Source organism: Numenius arquata, chromosome 12 (genome assembly GCF_964106895.1).
Source record: "Numenius arquata chromosome 12, bNumArq3.hap1.1, whole genome shotgun sequence".
In the NCBI taxonomy this organism is placed as follows: Eukaryota; Metazoa; Chordata; class Aves; order Charadriiformes; family Scolopacidae; genus Numenius; species Numenius arquata.
Window position 1 is genome coordinate 34,335,185 of NC_133587.1, and position 15,033 is coordinate 34,350,217.

At 40.8% G+C, this 15,033-nt stretch overlaps 1 protein-coding gene across 3 annotated transcripts in view; it reads right to left on the reverse strand.

Moving 5' to 3' along the window:
- The window catches only part of ZMYND11 (zinc finger MYND-type containing 11), a 108,450-nt gene extending 94,143 nt beyond the window's left edge, over positions 1 to 14,307 (reverse strand). For all 3 annotated transcript variants that reach the window (XM_074157487.1, XM_074157486.1, XM_074157484.1), the window contains exon 1: positions 14,091 to 14,307. The gene's annotated coding sequence lies outside the window, so the exon portion shown is untranslated. The remainder of the gene's footprint in view (positions 1 to 14,090) is intronic.
- Positions 14,308 to 15,033: the final 726 nt, after the last annotated feature.

Sequence of the window (15,033 nt, forward strand, 5' to 3'; positions counted from 1 at the left end):
CTGCGGTTATGCAATATGGTCTAATATTGGATTATTTTGAACTCCCCTGGAAATCCACTCTGGGTTAATATTGGTAATTAGTATCAATCAGTTTTAAGAGTAAACTTGCAGCTTTAAAGTTCATATTTCTACAGAACAACTCTCCACAACAGGATGTGGCCTGGGTTCTTTTTTTCACCTACAGTAACACACAGCAAGTTCTTCCTACTGTAATTTAAGCAGGATCCTGAGAGACTGAGTGGTAAATGATAAAATGTGCCTTTGTATGTAGAAGAGGAACATTTCTGTGCCAGCAAATGATTGCCACGTGCAGATCTGTGATTGCCTAAGTCCTACTGACACGTATACACACCACCACATAAATTGACTCCCCCTCCCTTGTTGATACACACGTAAAATCCATGCCCAATAACCTTCTAAATATATATATATATAGTTTTCACTAAAATACAAACACGTATTATTTCTCCTACCAGTGAATTATATCCATTCATGCTGCACAATATATCATATGTTTAACAGTGCATACTACTCAGCAACTTAACCCTTGCTGTACCAGCTTTGGCAAGAGTGTCTTCTACAAAGCATTCTGGAACTACACCTCACCCTGTGTTTCTTTTCTCATCCTTCCTGTAGCTATCCGGTTTTCTCACCTCTCCCCCTTGTCTCCATCACCCAATTGCTGTCTTCTTTAACACCTGCACTTCATGGATTGCACTTTCTCTTCCATTCCATAAACTCTGGAAATCTGCCTCTTCTATGAATGCTATTATTGAATGTGCCACTTTGTGTTTTTTCAGTACTGTATCATGCCACACTATATTTATTCATGCACAAATACAAAATGTAATTTGGAGCAGCGATTTCTGTAACTTTTTTATCCTGTGCTGTTACTTTGTAAACTGCCAAGTACATATGCATTATTATACAAATAAACAACAGTAACAAAATCCAAGTAAAACTTTACAGAAATGTAAGTAGTCTAAAGGGAATTACCCAAGGTGGATCTTGGTCAGGACAAGAGGGCAAGCACCCTCACTCTTGTAGAAAGGGCCAATGCATCATGCAATGGCTGGGATGAGTCAAAATCACAACTACATAAATATATACTTCTGCTGAAATTTCCAAACACAGTACGCCATCATCTATCACTTTTTAATTACCTAGCATACCTCTCAAGGGTGCCAGAGCCTCGTTAGCAAGCACCTCCTCAGGGCTGCCTCCCATCGCAGCTTGCTGTAGCCTGAGACGCAGGAAGTGAAGGTCGTCATTTAAATTCAAGACAAAGCGATGGTAAAGCAGCACATTCTGCCCGAGACGTGGGGCTCCTGCGACAATGGCTAAGCAGCAGCTCTCCACCGAGCCTGGCAGTTCAGCTTATTTCATTAATTCACTGGAACTCGGAAGAAATCCTCAAAAACAAGGCTGTAATTTCAAACTGTCAAGAGCTCTTTTGATTCTTAAGTTTAGTAGCATAGACATGAAAAGCTGTGGTACCCACTGTATTACTGTACTTCATTTATTTGTTTGATAGTCATCTGGCCACCACACCCACCAGAATAGAGTGAACTCAAGGGACACTTTTCAACTCTCCCGCGCAGGAAGGCTGCAGCATCCTTCCCCCGCAGCTGAACGCACTTTCCCTTGATGACTCCTAAACTGTAATTCAGCCACCCAAAACCTTTTTCACGAAGCATCTTCAGCTCCTGAAAAAAAACCTGGAAGTATGTTGCATTAACACTGACTTTTTGCTTTCACTATCACTCAATTCTCATCTTCCTTTGCCATGCAGCTGAGCTTCAGCACCATTTTATTTTTTTTTTATTTAACCTTGCTGAGTTGCCTTCCACAACTGAAGTCTCTATTTACTGGTAAAGAAATACACAGTGTGGACACAGCACATTCGTCTGAGCTTGCAGCTTATTCAATGCTCTTCCAAAAGAAAGGGAGCAAAAGCATCAGATCCCTATTTAACCTGCCTTGCTGCACCAAGGTCTTACTCAGCAATGGGATGGCATTCATAAAACCTTCAGTCAAATTCCTCCTCTGCACTCGGACTCCCCTTGTGTATACATCATGGCATGTTACTTAAAGAAAGGAATTGCATCCCAGAGTGCCCAGATCAAAGTATAACAAGCAGTTGTACCAAAATTGTCATAGACTAATATAATAAAGCAGAGGAGCTATTAAAAGTCTGAGCGTGAAATCATTGAATAATTTGCTTATTAAGAAAACACTGCAAATAAGGTGAACAACTGACCCTTTCCTCTGTTTAGTCTCTCTGCTGAAGGTACAGTAGCACTGAGAGATACTTAACATGACCATAACTGCTCATGTGACGAAGCTTTAAGTGTACATCAGGAAAGCACAAGCAAATAAGCTGAGGGATCCAGACGCACACAGACAGAATTAGCATCTCTGGAGTCTTAGCTTTCATTTAACAGAAGGGACCTTTTGATTTGGGTATTTCCCACCTTCATACGAAACATAAATTTCTTGTTTCACCTGCATTCAGATAGACTAAAACAATACCTCAGAAAAGCATGAACTACCCTTTTCATCTCTGTACAGAAATAACTGAAAAGCACATGGGTGACCCTTTAAAAACCACTGCTGCCAAGTGTACCACTGCCAAAGAATTTACCGTCTCTTTTTATACAAGATACTTGCCTATTGCATACCAAGAAGAGGTTTATTTCATTGTGAGTAGCTCCCTCTCAGAAAACACAGGACACTTAAGAGCATCACGACAATCTTTTCCTCCACTTTTCACTGCCACACATCAGCTGTTGCCACATTTATTTCCCTTTTAATATATCTTGATCATGGGGCTTCTACTGTTGCGGCACTTACAGCCTAGGAAATTAGTTTCCTGCTACTGCTGAGTACCTAAAATAGAGACTTTCCCCCACTTTTTTACATGATTATACTTAAAGTATAAACCCTTTTTTAGAGTATTTTTTGTTTCAGAAAGTTATTTGGGGTTATAATTTTAAAATGTGGTTTTCATTTTCATGCTCACAAACTATGTCTGTTATGAAGCAAGCTGCTGCCTAATTAGATGACTTAATGTTGCAAAACTCTGTATTTTGTATTTAAAAGCAAAAGAACTGCCAAAGAAGATCAAAATAAGATTTTTTTTCCCTGTGTTTGCTGTGATGTGCGTTTTTTTATAGTTATATTATGTACAGAAAAAAAAGAGTTGAATGATAAGACCAAGAATTCACATTGTGTTTTCCTTTATACTGTTTGTAAGTTAACTGGGATGTTTATAGCTTGTTTAGCTTGTTTGCTTTTTTCCTTCTTTTTTTTTTTTTTTTTCACAAAAGTAACATTTAGAAGCCAATACCCCAAAGGATATTACTGAACTCTTTAACAGTGTCCAATCGGTAGATGACCTAGCTGCAGTGTGATTAAATAAGCTAACTGCTAGATCAATGAATGCAGCATGAATTAAAATGGCTGCAAGCTCCTCCAAGGGTAAGATTAGAGATCCAAAAAAAGGTTTCTCTTACTTTATATTTTACATTTCAAAGATAATATAAATATTTATTTAAAAAAAAAAATCCATGTTTTCCTGATAGAAATAATACAGTATTATTCTAATACATGGTGACTAAATCATGTATTTTTATTGTCAAAGATCTGACTACATTTTGCCATTCTCATACTGAATAACCTCACTCACGGAAAAAGCAGTATCTGCTCAAGAAATATAATGGTGTTAGGATCTGGTCCAAAGTGAACTGTTATCTCACGCGTGAAGATAATGAATGTTAATTTAAAATAATGTTCTTTCAACTCCAGGTTTTTTCCATATAATCAATCAGACCTGAAAACGTGTGCATGCGCTCATGCTCTCGCATGCTCTCTCTGTCACTCATACATAAACTCTTCATTAAATATTCTCATTCCCAGATATTCAGGAGAAAATCTTCTGCAGGTGTAAACTAATATTGCTCCACTAAAGTCACCAGTGCTGCACCAAATTATGTCAGCAAAGACATGGGTCCTCCCTCACGTATACTGTGACACACATACCCTGACTTTCACTTAATGCGTATTTCATGCCAAACTCTCCCTGTCTTCCTTCCATACATGCACTTCCCAGCTATTATTTGCACTCAACAGACAACCGCTACAGCCTTTCATTAACTCGCCCCTCAAGGCCCCTTATCTCCATCAAATACTGCGCGGATGGGCAGGTACACACGGCTCTTTCCTGCAACCGAGGAAGGAGCCCTTGGTAAATGCTAGAAGAGAAAGGGCGCTGCAGTGGGAGGCTGCAAGGCATTCGGAGAGGACACAACAGGCTTGACCTAAAAAGGAGACGGTTTTAACATTAGTGGCTAAAATGTTCAGTTATTACAGTAAAGAGAATTTAAAACATTCCAAAATGGTATAAATAAAAATTCTGCATGTGTAAAAACAGAAACTATGATCTAAATGATTGTTTAGGAACTAGTATGGAAAAAAAGTATTCTGCAGGTTTCTACATCAGAAAATTGGCTGATTTTTGGCACCTTTTTAGGAGACATTTGAGATTGGCAATGGCTGGAGACAAGACTCTGGATTACACGACATGCTAGTTTGATCAAGAAAGGCAGTTCTCATGTAAGAAGAGCCAAGCGGAAATTTGGATCCCATTCCTTCCCACTGGCCCAGGAAACGCTGTAAGCGCTTATCCACTAACTTGGCAGAGCAAACCACATTCTGCTTCTAGGCTCCTTGGTGCACCTGTACTCAAAGCATCTGCACTCTCCATTAGCTTTAGCTGGTATTTATCAATAATTCCTGTGCCACTGTAAGGGACAAAAATCATTCCGTTTTATTGAAAGCTACATGTCTTCAGAAATCAGTGCTACAAGTTAGGCTTACACTTGGATGACTTGTAAATTGGCCATTTTTATAAAATTTTTTAAAACTATTGAGAAAAAGAACATCAGCATGGATTAGAAAACCTAATAAAACTGGCACCTGGAGATACTTGACTGATAATCCATATTTCCTAAAATGTACAAGCTGAATAACAAGCGGAGATCTCATGTCTGGAGTCAGAGAAAAGTTAGGAGTATGCTTCCAATTAGGAGATTTTATAAAGAAGCCTTCAGCGAGCCAGCGCAGTGGAAAGTGCACAGGAAAAGGAAGAATCTCTTTCTTAAAACAAATATTTCCTGCAAGTCTATTTACTTCAGGTCAGCGTAAGAAGAAGGAGAAGACAAAGCTACAAAATTGAAAGATACAGTTACAGCCTGAGAGTGTCCATGTTTGTTGCTTTCCAACACTGTCAGTCTGAAATGCTTCCAGGTATGCATCAGCACTCTCCTACACAAAGATACGCCACTGAAATAAAACAATCTCTTTTTTTAACAAGCAAACTGGATTTTAATATGGTAGCTTTCAAACAATGTGACATTACGTTCTAGTCAGACTGATAAGGGGTCAGACACCCTGAGTTACCAATGAGCAAAGTGTACACATCCCTTCTCACTCTTCCTCACATTTCACCAAGAAAAGTTTTCAGAAAGCTATTTTCACCAGTGAAAGAAATCTAAAATTCTCCTTTTTTTATGGAGGAAATGTTAGTGTTAGTGTCAATGTCAAATAAGTCAGTGTGCCGTATTATCTTCAAATATCAGCCTGCACATGATGACTGACACTGAAACATCCAGCTTCCTGAGTAGAGGTTCATGCAGTCGGTTCTTAGGAATGTCCTAAAGCCTCAACTATAGTTATATGAAGCTATATGGTGCCAGTCTGGTTCCTGTGAAATCACTGGTTCCTGTGAAAACAACTAGTATCAATTCTTTGCTTTTAATTAATATAGAAGGGAAAAACATTTTCTGAGATTTCTGAGCTGCATAACACAGAAAAAAGAGGAGCACCAGGTGAGAACGTTACTCTTTCTAAACTCTTTGTTGCACGGAGCAAAAAGGATTGCCTAGATTTTGCAGGTAAATGCTAACAAACAGGATGAGTCAAGGTAATTTTTAGAATTCACAGGTTTTAAATTTATGTTCGCTAATAAAGAAAAAAAAATGTGATTACTGAACTTGTTTTCACATACATAATTTCCATAATTTTGAAACTATATTAAAAAATGCAGTTTCCTGACGTACCTGTTTCCTAACTTTCCTAATGTAAAAATAAACCTTTCTTCTCATAATAGTATCAGCTTTTCCAGTAAGAATCTCTGTATTTCTTATCAGTTTCCTTTATTTATAATTAAGGCTTTTTGCAACATATGGGATTTAAGATATACAGAAAAAAAAAAAAGTCATTAATAGAAAAATGTTATCCAAGTTTCCTCTGTTCTTTTCATATATACTGTAAATTCCTTCAAAGACTAATATACATGTAGGAAAAACATCTTAACTTCAATGGGAACAACCATCAATGTAAAATTTAGGAAGGGCAAAAATAACAATAGTCATACTGTTGATATTCAAAAGGCATGAAAAATGCCTACATAACATTGCATACTCCAGAAGAATCAAAAATATAACATTATGTAAAATTATATATATGTGTTCTTCCTTGAATATTGGAAATGTACATAAAATTTTAATTTTTAAAAATATTTTATGAAAATAAATGTGATTCATCAGTATGTTCCAAGGCCTATGCATTTTTATGCCTGTGGTAAACAAGTGCTTATATGATCGAGGTCTCCATCATTATATTAATATTTATTGGTAACAATGAATTTTCTGCGGTGAACATCATCAATTTTCATCAGTGAACAATCAGTGGCCTGTGATTACATTTTATGAAACAGCAATTCTTTTGTTTTGATTTTGTACAATTTTGAACCTGAATCTTAAGCAATTGGTTGGGGAGAGGGGATTATGCATAAACATTGGGTTTACGCTTGTCCCTGAAGTCAGTGACAGCTCAGAAGATACTGATCACAAAATTAACAACCGATCAAAAGGAAAACGGGAGAAACAAAACCCCCACCATTTTGAGGTAAAATTTCCACTTTAATTTGTGCGTGTGAATGCATACACTGCAATGTTATGCAAGACACTGATTATCTCCTCCTCGGAAGTTTTCTTTTACCGGCAATGACACCAAGAAAATAGCAGTAAGGCACAAACAGCCAATGCAGACTCGGCTGTTACTTGGTTTCTGACTTGAGAAGCATCTGCAATTGTAAACGGGTATCTGTAGTGCGAGATCCTCTTACTGAATGCATAAATGTTGTGTGAGACTTAATAGAAAATGATGAGAGCGTGCTAAGAAAGATAAAGCTCTCTTGTCTCTCAGATCTTGTCAAAGATTTGTTGAGCAATAAACGTATCTTACATCCTTTTAATTTATTTTTCACCGTATATTATTTCTAGCTACTTTGGGATTCCGCTAATCGTTTTCTCTCAACTCCATTTTGTTTCACTTCATCGCTTTTCCAAAACGTTCCAATAAAACCTAACGTTGAAAGATAAGAATCGCTCTGCTAAAATTAGTGAACTAAGTACCTTATCCCATGAGTCACTGTACGCGACTCCCATCCACCTATCTTTAAAAGACCAGATAATAACACCGTGCTGTAAGTGCACGAGATCCAAGTGCAAATACTCACTTTCCAAACCACTGCTTTTGAGTACTACACCTACCAGCAGACTCCTAGGGTCTGTAACTAAAACATTAGTTAAGTTAGCTGTGTTAAAATCATATATTTGTATATAAGGCGAGTTGGTCTCATGTTTATTTTTAACATACTAATAAAGGAAAAGGAAATGGAGCATTGGAGAAATGAGAGGTAAAAAGCAATATGCTTAACTCATCTTTTTTTTAAATTACTAGATCTCAAATCAATAGTATCCTATTACAGACAAAAATTAATTAACACAGTGAGACCAGTTCTTTGCATGCAAAGAATGCAATTTCCACAGAAAAGGTGAATGGGATGTTACTGGTATTTTCTCAGGTATGCGTGACTTCATTTTTTAACCAATCAGTGGATTTTAGCACTTCAGATTTCACTGTCTCTGGTGCTAAAACTATTTGTTAAGAATTAGTTTTATATCATACTGCAATTGAGAGTTGTATGGAGAGTCATAAACATTAATTTACAATGGTTTTTTCCGCAATTATTTAATCTTGGAATTTAACACTGAATATAGCGTAAGGGTATATGCAAAGACATTCTGACTGTTGGTACACCAGTAACAATATTTAACTTACAGTTTAAAATATTTTTGTAATTTCGAAATTACAAATATTATGGTCCTGCCGTTTTAGCCAATAACATACTTTAAGCTCAAATTACACATCGCTACACTTTAACAGCAGAAACTTCTGCATTTTACTGAAGTGGGAAATGAGAGACTGGAAGAAAATCCAAACCAGTCTTTTTGTACACAAAACTCTCAATAACTACACTTTGGATTTACCTACGTGGTACAGCTACAGGATCAGGATCTGACGGGACATCGCCGAAGCTGCCTGACCTAAAATTAGATGCCATGAGCTTAAACTTGGGTTCATGGACATGTCACAGTGTGTCACCACTGTGCCTGCTGTCGCCTGCCCACAAGACTAAAAGACCCTGTTTGTTTCAGGGAGAAAAAAACAGAAGACAGACATAAAAAATACTAACGGAATCTCACTAAAACATAAGAAAAAAAATCAGCATTTAGCATAGCTCATGATTCATGTTAGTTCACCCTTTAATAACTTGTGTATTAAAAGAAATTGACTGCAGCCATCTTACATCAAAAAGCATTTCAAGCCAACTGCGTGTTTAAGTATGACTTCGGATACTCAATGAAACAGTACAGTTGGAACAAGTAAATTATTTCCTCCTTTTGAAACAAAAATAATGCTAAAAATCCATTATGCAGTTATTTGTCTAGTTTGACCCTTAAGACCAAAATTCTTCATATAATTCAATATTCACAGCTTAGTTAAAAATAAATAAACACTAAGAGTTCAGACTTGCTCAATTAACTTGATGGCAGAAATTGGCTTAAACAGATGATAAAACTATATTTAAAGACTAGAATTGAAAATCTGGAAAAAAATAGGCTCGAGGCAGGAGGAGATGTTTGCAGTGAGGCCTCTGAAATCAGAGCTCTGTGTGCCATGGGGCTCACCCGTTCAGGCTCGAGGCCACAGTGCTCATCATACTGTACACCCCCACTCTGGTATTTACCAACCTACTTCCAGTTACCTCCACTACATCCAGGAATGAAGGGTTTTTCAGAGAAAAGTTATTTTCCATCATTTAAATCTGAGCTTTATTTCAAGAAAACATTTTCCACGCTTGTTTTGCATTTTGTATAGATGACAAGATACTCTTTCAACACTACCGAATTCGCGTCTTTACACTGCACTGAAAATTACCAAGAACTTTTTTTAGGAATGTAAGAGTTAACTTATTAAGAAATTCCTGCAAAATGGAATCATTACCTCATCTTATAAACCACCTCTTTTGCAGGCTATATTCTCCCGACTGGCAGATTAAACCTTAGAACAATAACCCAATTATGGGCTAAATTTACATTCAGCTGATCAAAAATCATCCAGAACCTGACAAGACCAATCTTTGTTCACAACATTTAGCACAAGCAACACTGACAGACTAAAATGTATGAGCTATATAAAAGATGACATATGTTGCGCTGCCCAGCTACCAAGGGCACCACGCTCCAAGTACCACGCAAGTACTATGGGAGTGTTCATCACATCCTGAGACTGAAAAAACTCAACAAAAACCAACACACAAAAAGCCCTGCAGATAAAGAACATGATCAAACATTAGCTCCTAAACAACCAGTGCAAGAAGGATGGCTGAAGAAAGTCCTATTACAGGGAAGGAAAACCACCCCAATTAATAAAATCAGTGATCAGGACTTGAAAGAAATGTATATATTTACTAGATAGACATGGGAAGAACAATGGCTTCGACAACTCTGACCTAACTCTTGCAAAAAAATAAAACTCATCTGCTTTTCCTCGTTCATGAAAGTAAATTCTTATATGCACCTGGCCAGTGATTTAAAACAACTGAGCATTTTATGAACCAAGTTCCTCACTGGTGTGAGCCACATACACTTTGCATAGATTAATTTTGTTTATAGTTTGACTTAGCATTTGTAACAACCTACATTACGAATAAAAGACTTATTTTACGGACACTTATGCCACTCTAGACCTAGCTAAAAAGCTATTGAAGAAAATCAGAGGTCTACCAAACATCTTCCATCACCCTGTCCCTCTTTCAGAACTTTTATCCTGGACAGATTCATCACCTGACGCCCTTACACTTTCCAGACTAAATGCTCTGAAAGACTGTGGAAGGCAGTAACTATGAAAACTAGTTACAGGTATGTCCAAAATTTGTGAACTTTAGTTGACTGAAGTTGGGTACTCAATTCCAAAACAAGTCTCCCAATTCCAAAATTTCCCGATTCTCAAATTGTGTGAAATGAGACAAATTTCTAACAAACTAGACAATGCAGACGTTTATGGAGAGCTTTAGATGCCTAAAATTAAGAAAATGTCTTCAAGTGTTGTCTTTTAGCTATTTCTTTTTGAAGTATTTAATCCCAGTGCAGAGCCTGCAGCTAGCACAGTTCAGTGGTCCCCACATTGTGGTTCACTGGTAGAAATGCACACCACTCCAGATGTAGCCTAAGCCACTTCAAGGTGAGTTTGAGGCCAAATTTATTGTCCATCCACATCGTTTTCTTCTCCAGGAGCACCATTTCACTAACAGCACCCCATAAGTCGTATTTACCTGCAAGGTGGAAATGCCAAGGATGCTTCACAGCCTTTCACCATCTCATTTGCTCTAGAGATGACGTTAGGCTGAAAAGATGACATTTATATTTTTTTAAATATATGTGCTCTTCTCCCGCAGAAGCCTCAAGTCTTTCCTAAATAGTCCTTTCTGCTCTTTGCTAGAAGGGCAGGCAGGACCCCCAGGCAACCTGAACACTAGCCGCATACACAGTGCCTGCACCTACAACAAACAGAACAGACAGCACCAAATTACAGCAAACAATGTGGCAGCCACGTGTTACAGTCATTAAATTCTTGTTACTTATATAGTGCTCAATTTTTCCTGAAAAGTTAAGAAGTATCGCTCTTGCTCACAATACATAAGGACTAACTATTAAGAATTTTAGTTCATGGTGAACAAACTCTTTTTTTTTTCTTTTTTTTTTTAATGTTTGTATTTAAAAATAATAGCTCAAAGTACTTGCTTAGATTAAAAAAAAAATAAATAAATACACCAGTTTAACTGGTATGTAGGGCACTTCCCTGTTAAATTAGTGTTATAAAGCCCCAGACTGTCGAAGAAGAGCATCTTCTAGCACGCCACTAAAGTCTTCAGACCCCCACCCAACATCCACACACTCACAACTCCCCCTTACACAATTGACTTCATCACTAGGTAATTTCTATGACACCACCCAGTTCATGAGATGGAGCGGAAGAATCATTTTCCTTACTCAGTCATTTGGTGCTGAACCCAATACCAAACATCAGTTGCAGATATCTCTTCCTGATGGCAGAGCACACCATCCATAGCACAATCAACAGTCACCAACACAGCCACTTTTTTCCCCACTCATTAAAACCAAACTCACCATCAGAAAGATAAGTGCTCTCTGTTGTTCTACCCAGCCCACAAACCATTCCCTTCCCCATAAAAATATGTGGTCAAAGCAGAAGGGGTTTGTTTAGGCATAGAAAAGGTGCCATGAAACATAAATCCACGCTGGGAATTATTCTGCGAGTACTTTCACTTTTATACAAAACAGCAGTCAGCAAATGGTCTTCTTCCCTAAACACTTTCTGTAGCGCACTCGGAATGGTTGATAACAAAATTTAAAAAAATAAATAAAAAAATGTGGAGAGATGCCAGGACCTTCACGCTGAAGGATGAGGAACTAGAAAAGCCTAAGGGACTGCAACTTGAACCACAAACTGGCACTTCCACTCTTCCCCCTCTCCCGACACCTGCCTCAGTGATCACCCCTAAAGAATTAAACAATTTCCCATAAAGAATAGCAACAGAAGTGAAGAAAAAAAATCAGCATATATAGGACAAGAAAGCACTTTCTACTTTTGTTCCTTCCCACTGCAGTAAGACAGACCTTCACAAAACTACAACAAATAGTATTACTCCTACAATACACAGACTGTGGCAGATGATTCCAGGGTGTTAAAATGCCAAATTATACCATTATAAAACCAACCACCACCAAATTAAATAGTTTTTCACCCCTTGTCCTCTTCCCAAGCCACCCCAGCTCGAGCCTTTGTAAAGTTCCGTTTGCCATGTTCGCAGAAGACAAAAACCCCAAATTCTCAAAGTCTGCTGTTTTCAGGATAAGCCCCCAGAGACACAAAGTTTCTCAAGTCCTTAACATCAGTATTTTACAGGGGGACTGTTCTCTGAAGGTCAGCAAAGTGCACCGAGGCTCCCCACCACCCTCACCACAGGAAACCCCACACCTACACTTGCACCCCTTCCTTGTAAAAGAAGGGAGAGGGCACAGACAGGCCTCTGGAGAGCCCCTGAGGTGGGGGGATGAAGGAAAATACCTCACAAAGTGAACGGAGGGAAGTTATTTAGACACGGTATCGGGGACAGACAGACAGACAGACACAACCTCCCCCTCCCCCCCTCAAAAGCAAGCCCCTCGGTAGTTCATATTCTCCCCAAATCCGACTGCCAAGTCCGGCGGGGCTCCGGGAAGGCCCTTTCTGGCTGGGGGGAGCGAGTGAGCCGTTCGGGAGGGGGCTCCGGGAGGGCCCCGGCCCGCAGCCAGCCGGGGTGCCCGCACGCCCCTCGCCCGCAGCGGGGGGGGAGGCGGTGGAGGAGAGCGGAGAAATCGGCGCCTTTCCCCCGCCCTACCCCGGAGCAGATGGGGACAGCGAGGAAGCCCCCGGGGCTGTGCCGGTGGCCGGGGCGATCCGGGCAGCCGGGCCCCCCGTCCCCCGCTTGCCCTCTCGGCGGAGCCGGGCGGTGAGGCCGTCCCCGCCGCGGGGGTGGCCCAGCCCGCCCGCGGGTAGGAGGGCCGGGGCTCTAAGTTCACCCCCTTCCCTGTCCCCTCCTCTGCCCCCCCGCGGGGAAGGGGAGCCACGGCCCCTCTCCCGCCGCGGCCGGCCTGCGGGGGCCCGCCGTCTCTCTTCTGTAGCAACTCGGCGCTGTCGAGCAGCTGCCATTACTCGGGCCGAGACCCGTCCTCCAAGCAGACATCCCCCTCCCCAGCGAGGAAATGCGGGGGCGGCGGGGGGTGTGTGTGTGTGTAAGGGAAAGGAAAGCGAGTGGGGGGGAGTGGGGAGCAAAGCGGTCGCCCCGCGTGTAGGAGAAGAGTGGGGCCGGGCGCGGTGCGGGGGCCGAGGCCGGGCCGCGCCACACCCCGCGCGGCCTCGCCTCTCACGCGAGTCCCCGGCTCCCCCGCTCCCTGCAGGCCCGGGCGGAGCGCTGGAGGCAGCGATTCTCTGCTCCCCCTGTCTCCCCTCCGCCATCCCCTCCCGCCCCGACCCCCGGGCTAGCTGCAACTCGGCACCGGGGGCGCGGGGGACCCGCCACCGCCGCCTCCCTGCCAAAAGCCGACCGGGGAAGGTGTGGGGACAAAAATAATCGCCGTTAATAATCACACGCGCTCGGCCGCCGTCCCCTTCTCCTCCTCGATTTCCAAGCGGGCTGCCAGATAATCCTGCCCACTCCGAAAAATGAAATAATAATAGTAATAATAAAAAAATCCCGCCTTTCACACCCCCCACCCCCCCGCAGCCCCACATATTTTATTATGAAGTATAATTGCTCCCCCCTCCCCATATGCCACCCCGCCGGGCAGGATCGCCCCCTCCCCTGCTGCCCAGCCCTTCCCCTGTCCCCTCTCCCCCGTCTCCTTGGAACAGTGTGTACATGATTTTGTAGTTTTTTTAAGGCGCCATGTTTATAATCCTCCATCATATTAAAAAAATTCCACCCAGCATGAGACACGGCGCCTCCCGCACCCCAAAGCCGAGGAGGCAGACACAGAAATATCCACAGGGCTGTAAATTCACCCCCCCTCCCCGCACACACACCCCTCCTCCCCAGACTTAAAAGTCTCTCTCACCTTGTGCCTCTGCCGCTGCTTCTGCTGCTGCAGGGGGGGAGAAGTTAAGCCAGGGGAAACTTTTCAATCCCTTCCCCAGGCCGCTGCTGCCTCCTCCTTCCACATATTTTTTCCCTCAGAGTTTTATTGTGTCTGAATTTTCTCTCTCTCTCTCCTCTTCTGTCTGTCCACAGTTCAGGTTTCTGGGGTAAACAGGGTTTAGGATGGTGCTAGGGATATTTGGGAGAAGGAGAACTCTAGTGGTGTCTGCTGGAGTTGCTGTTTGTTTCTTTTATTATTTTTTTTTTTAATAATACATTTGAAATGGATCTTTAACTATTTATTATATATGTATTTTATCATACTCTTAGGTCTGTCTTACTGCAGAGAAAAAATGTGCCGCTTATCTGACCCTGATACATGCATACCTCCTATCATGAAGTCCAACTTGGAGGAATTCCTGATAATGTTTTCGAAAGTGGATACTCACCTTGAGCAACAGAAACTAAAACATACAGAATCAGTGGTCTGTCTCAGAGTTGGCTATATGTTGCGAGCTGTAGATCCACGCTTTCACTGCAGGACTGGGAGATACATTACTACGAAATATATATATAGGAGTGCATATATATATATTTATATATATATAGGCAAGTAGCAAGAAAACATGTACATTTTATCCTGTTTTTATATGGACTGTGAAATAAATATTATTAATAATAAATGTTCAAGAAAATACATGCTAAAGTTTCTTAAATCGTTCAGGAATTATTTAATGAAAAAGTAACATACTTCACAATTACCCTTGACCAGAAATGTGACATTCATCAGTGTACTTTATCAAAGTACACTGTAAGCTTAGGTCTATGAACATTTATGCATACAAATAATTTTATTCATATGAGTGGTCACTGTTATTACTAAAACAGTTTTGGACTGCTAATGATGAAAAAGATGCATCCAT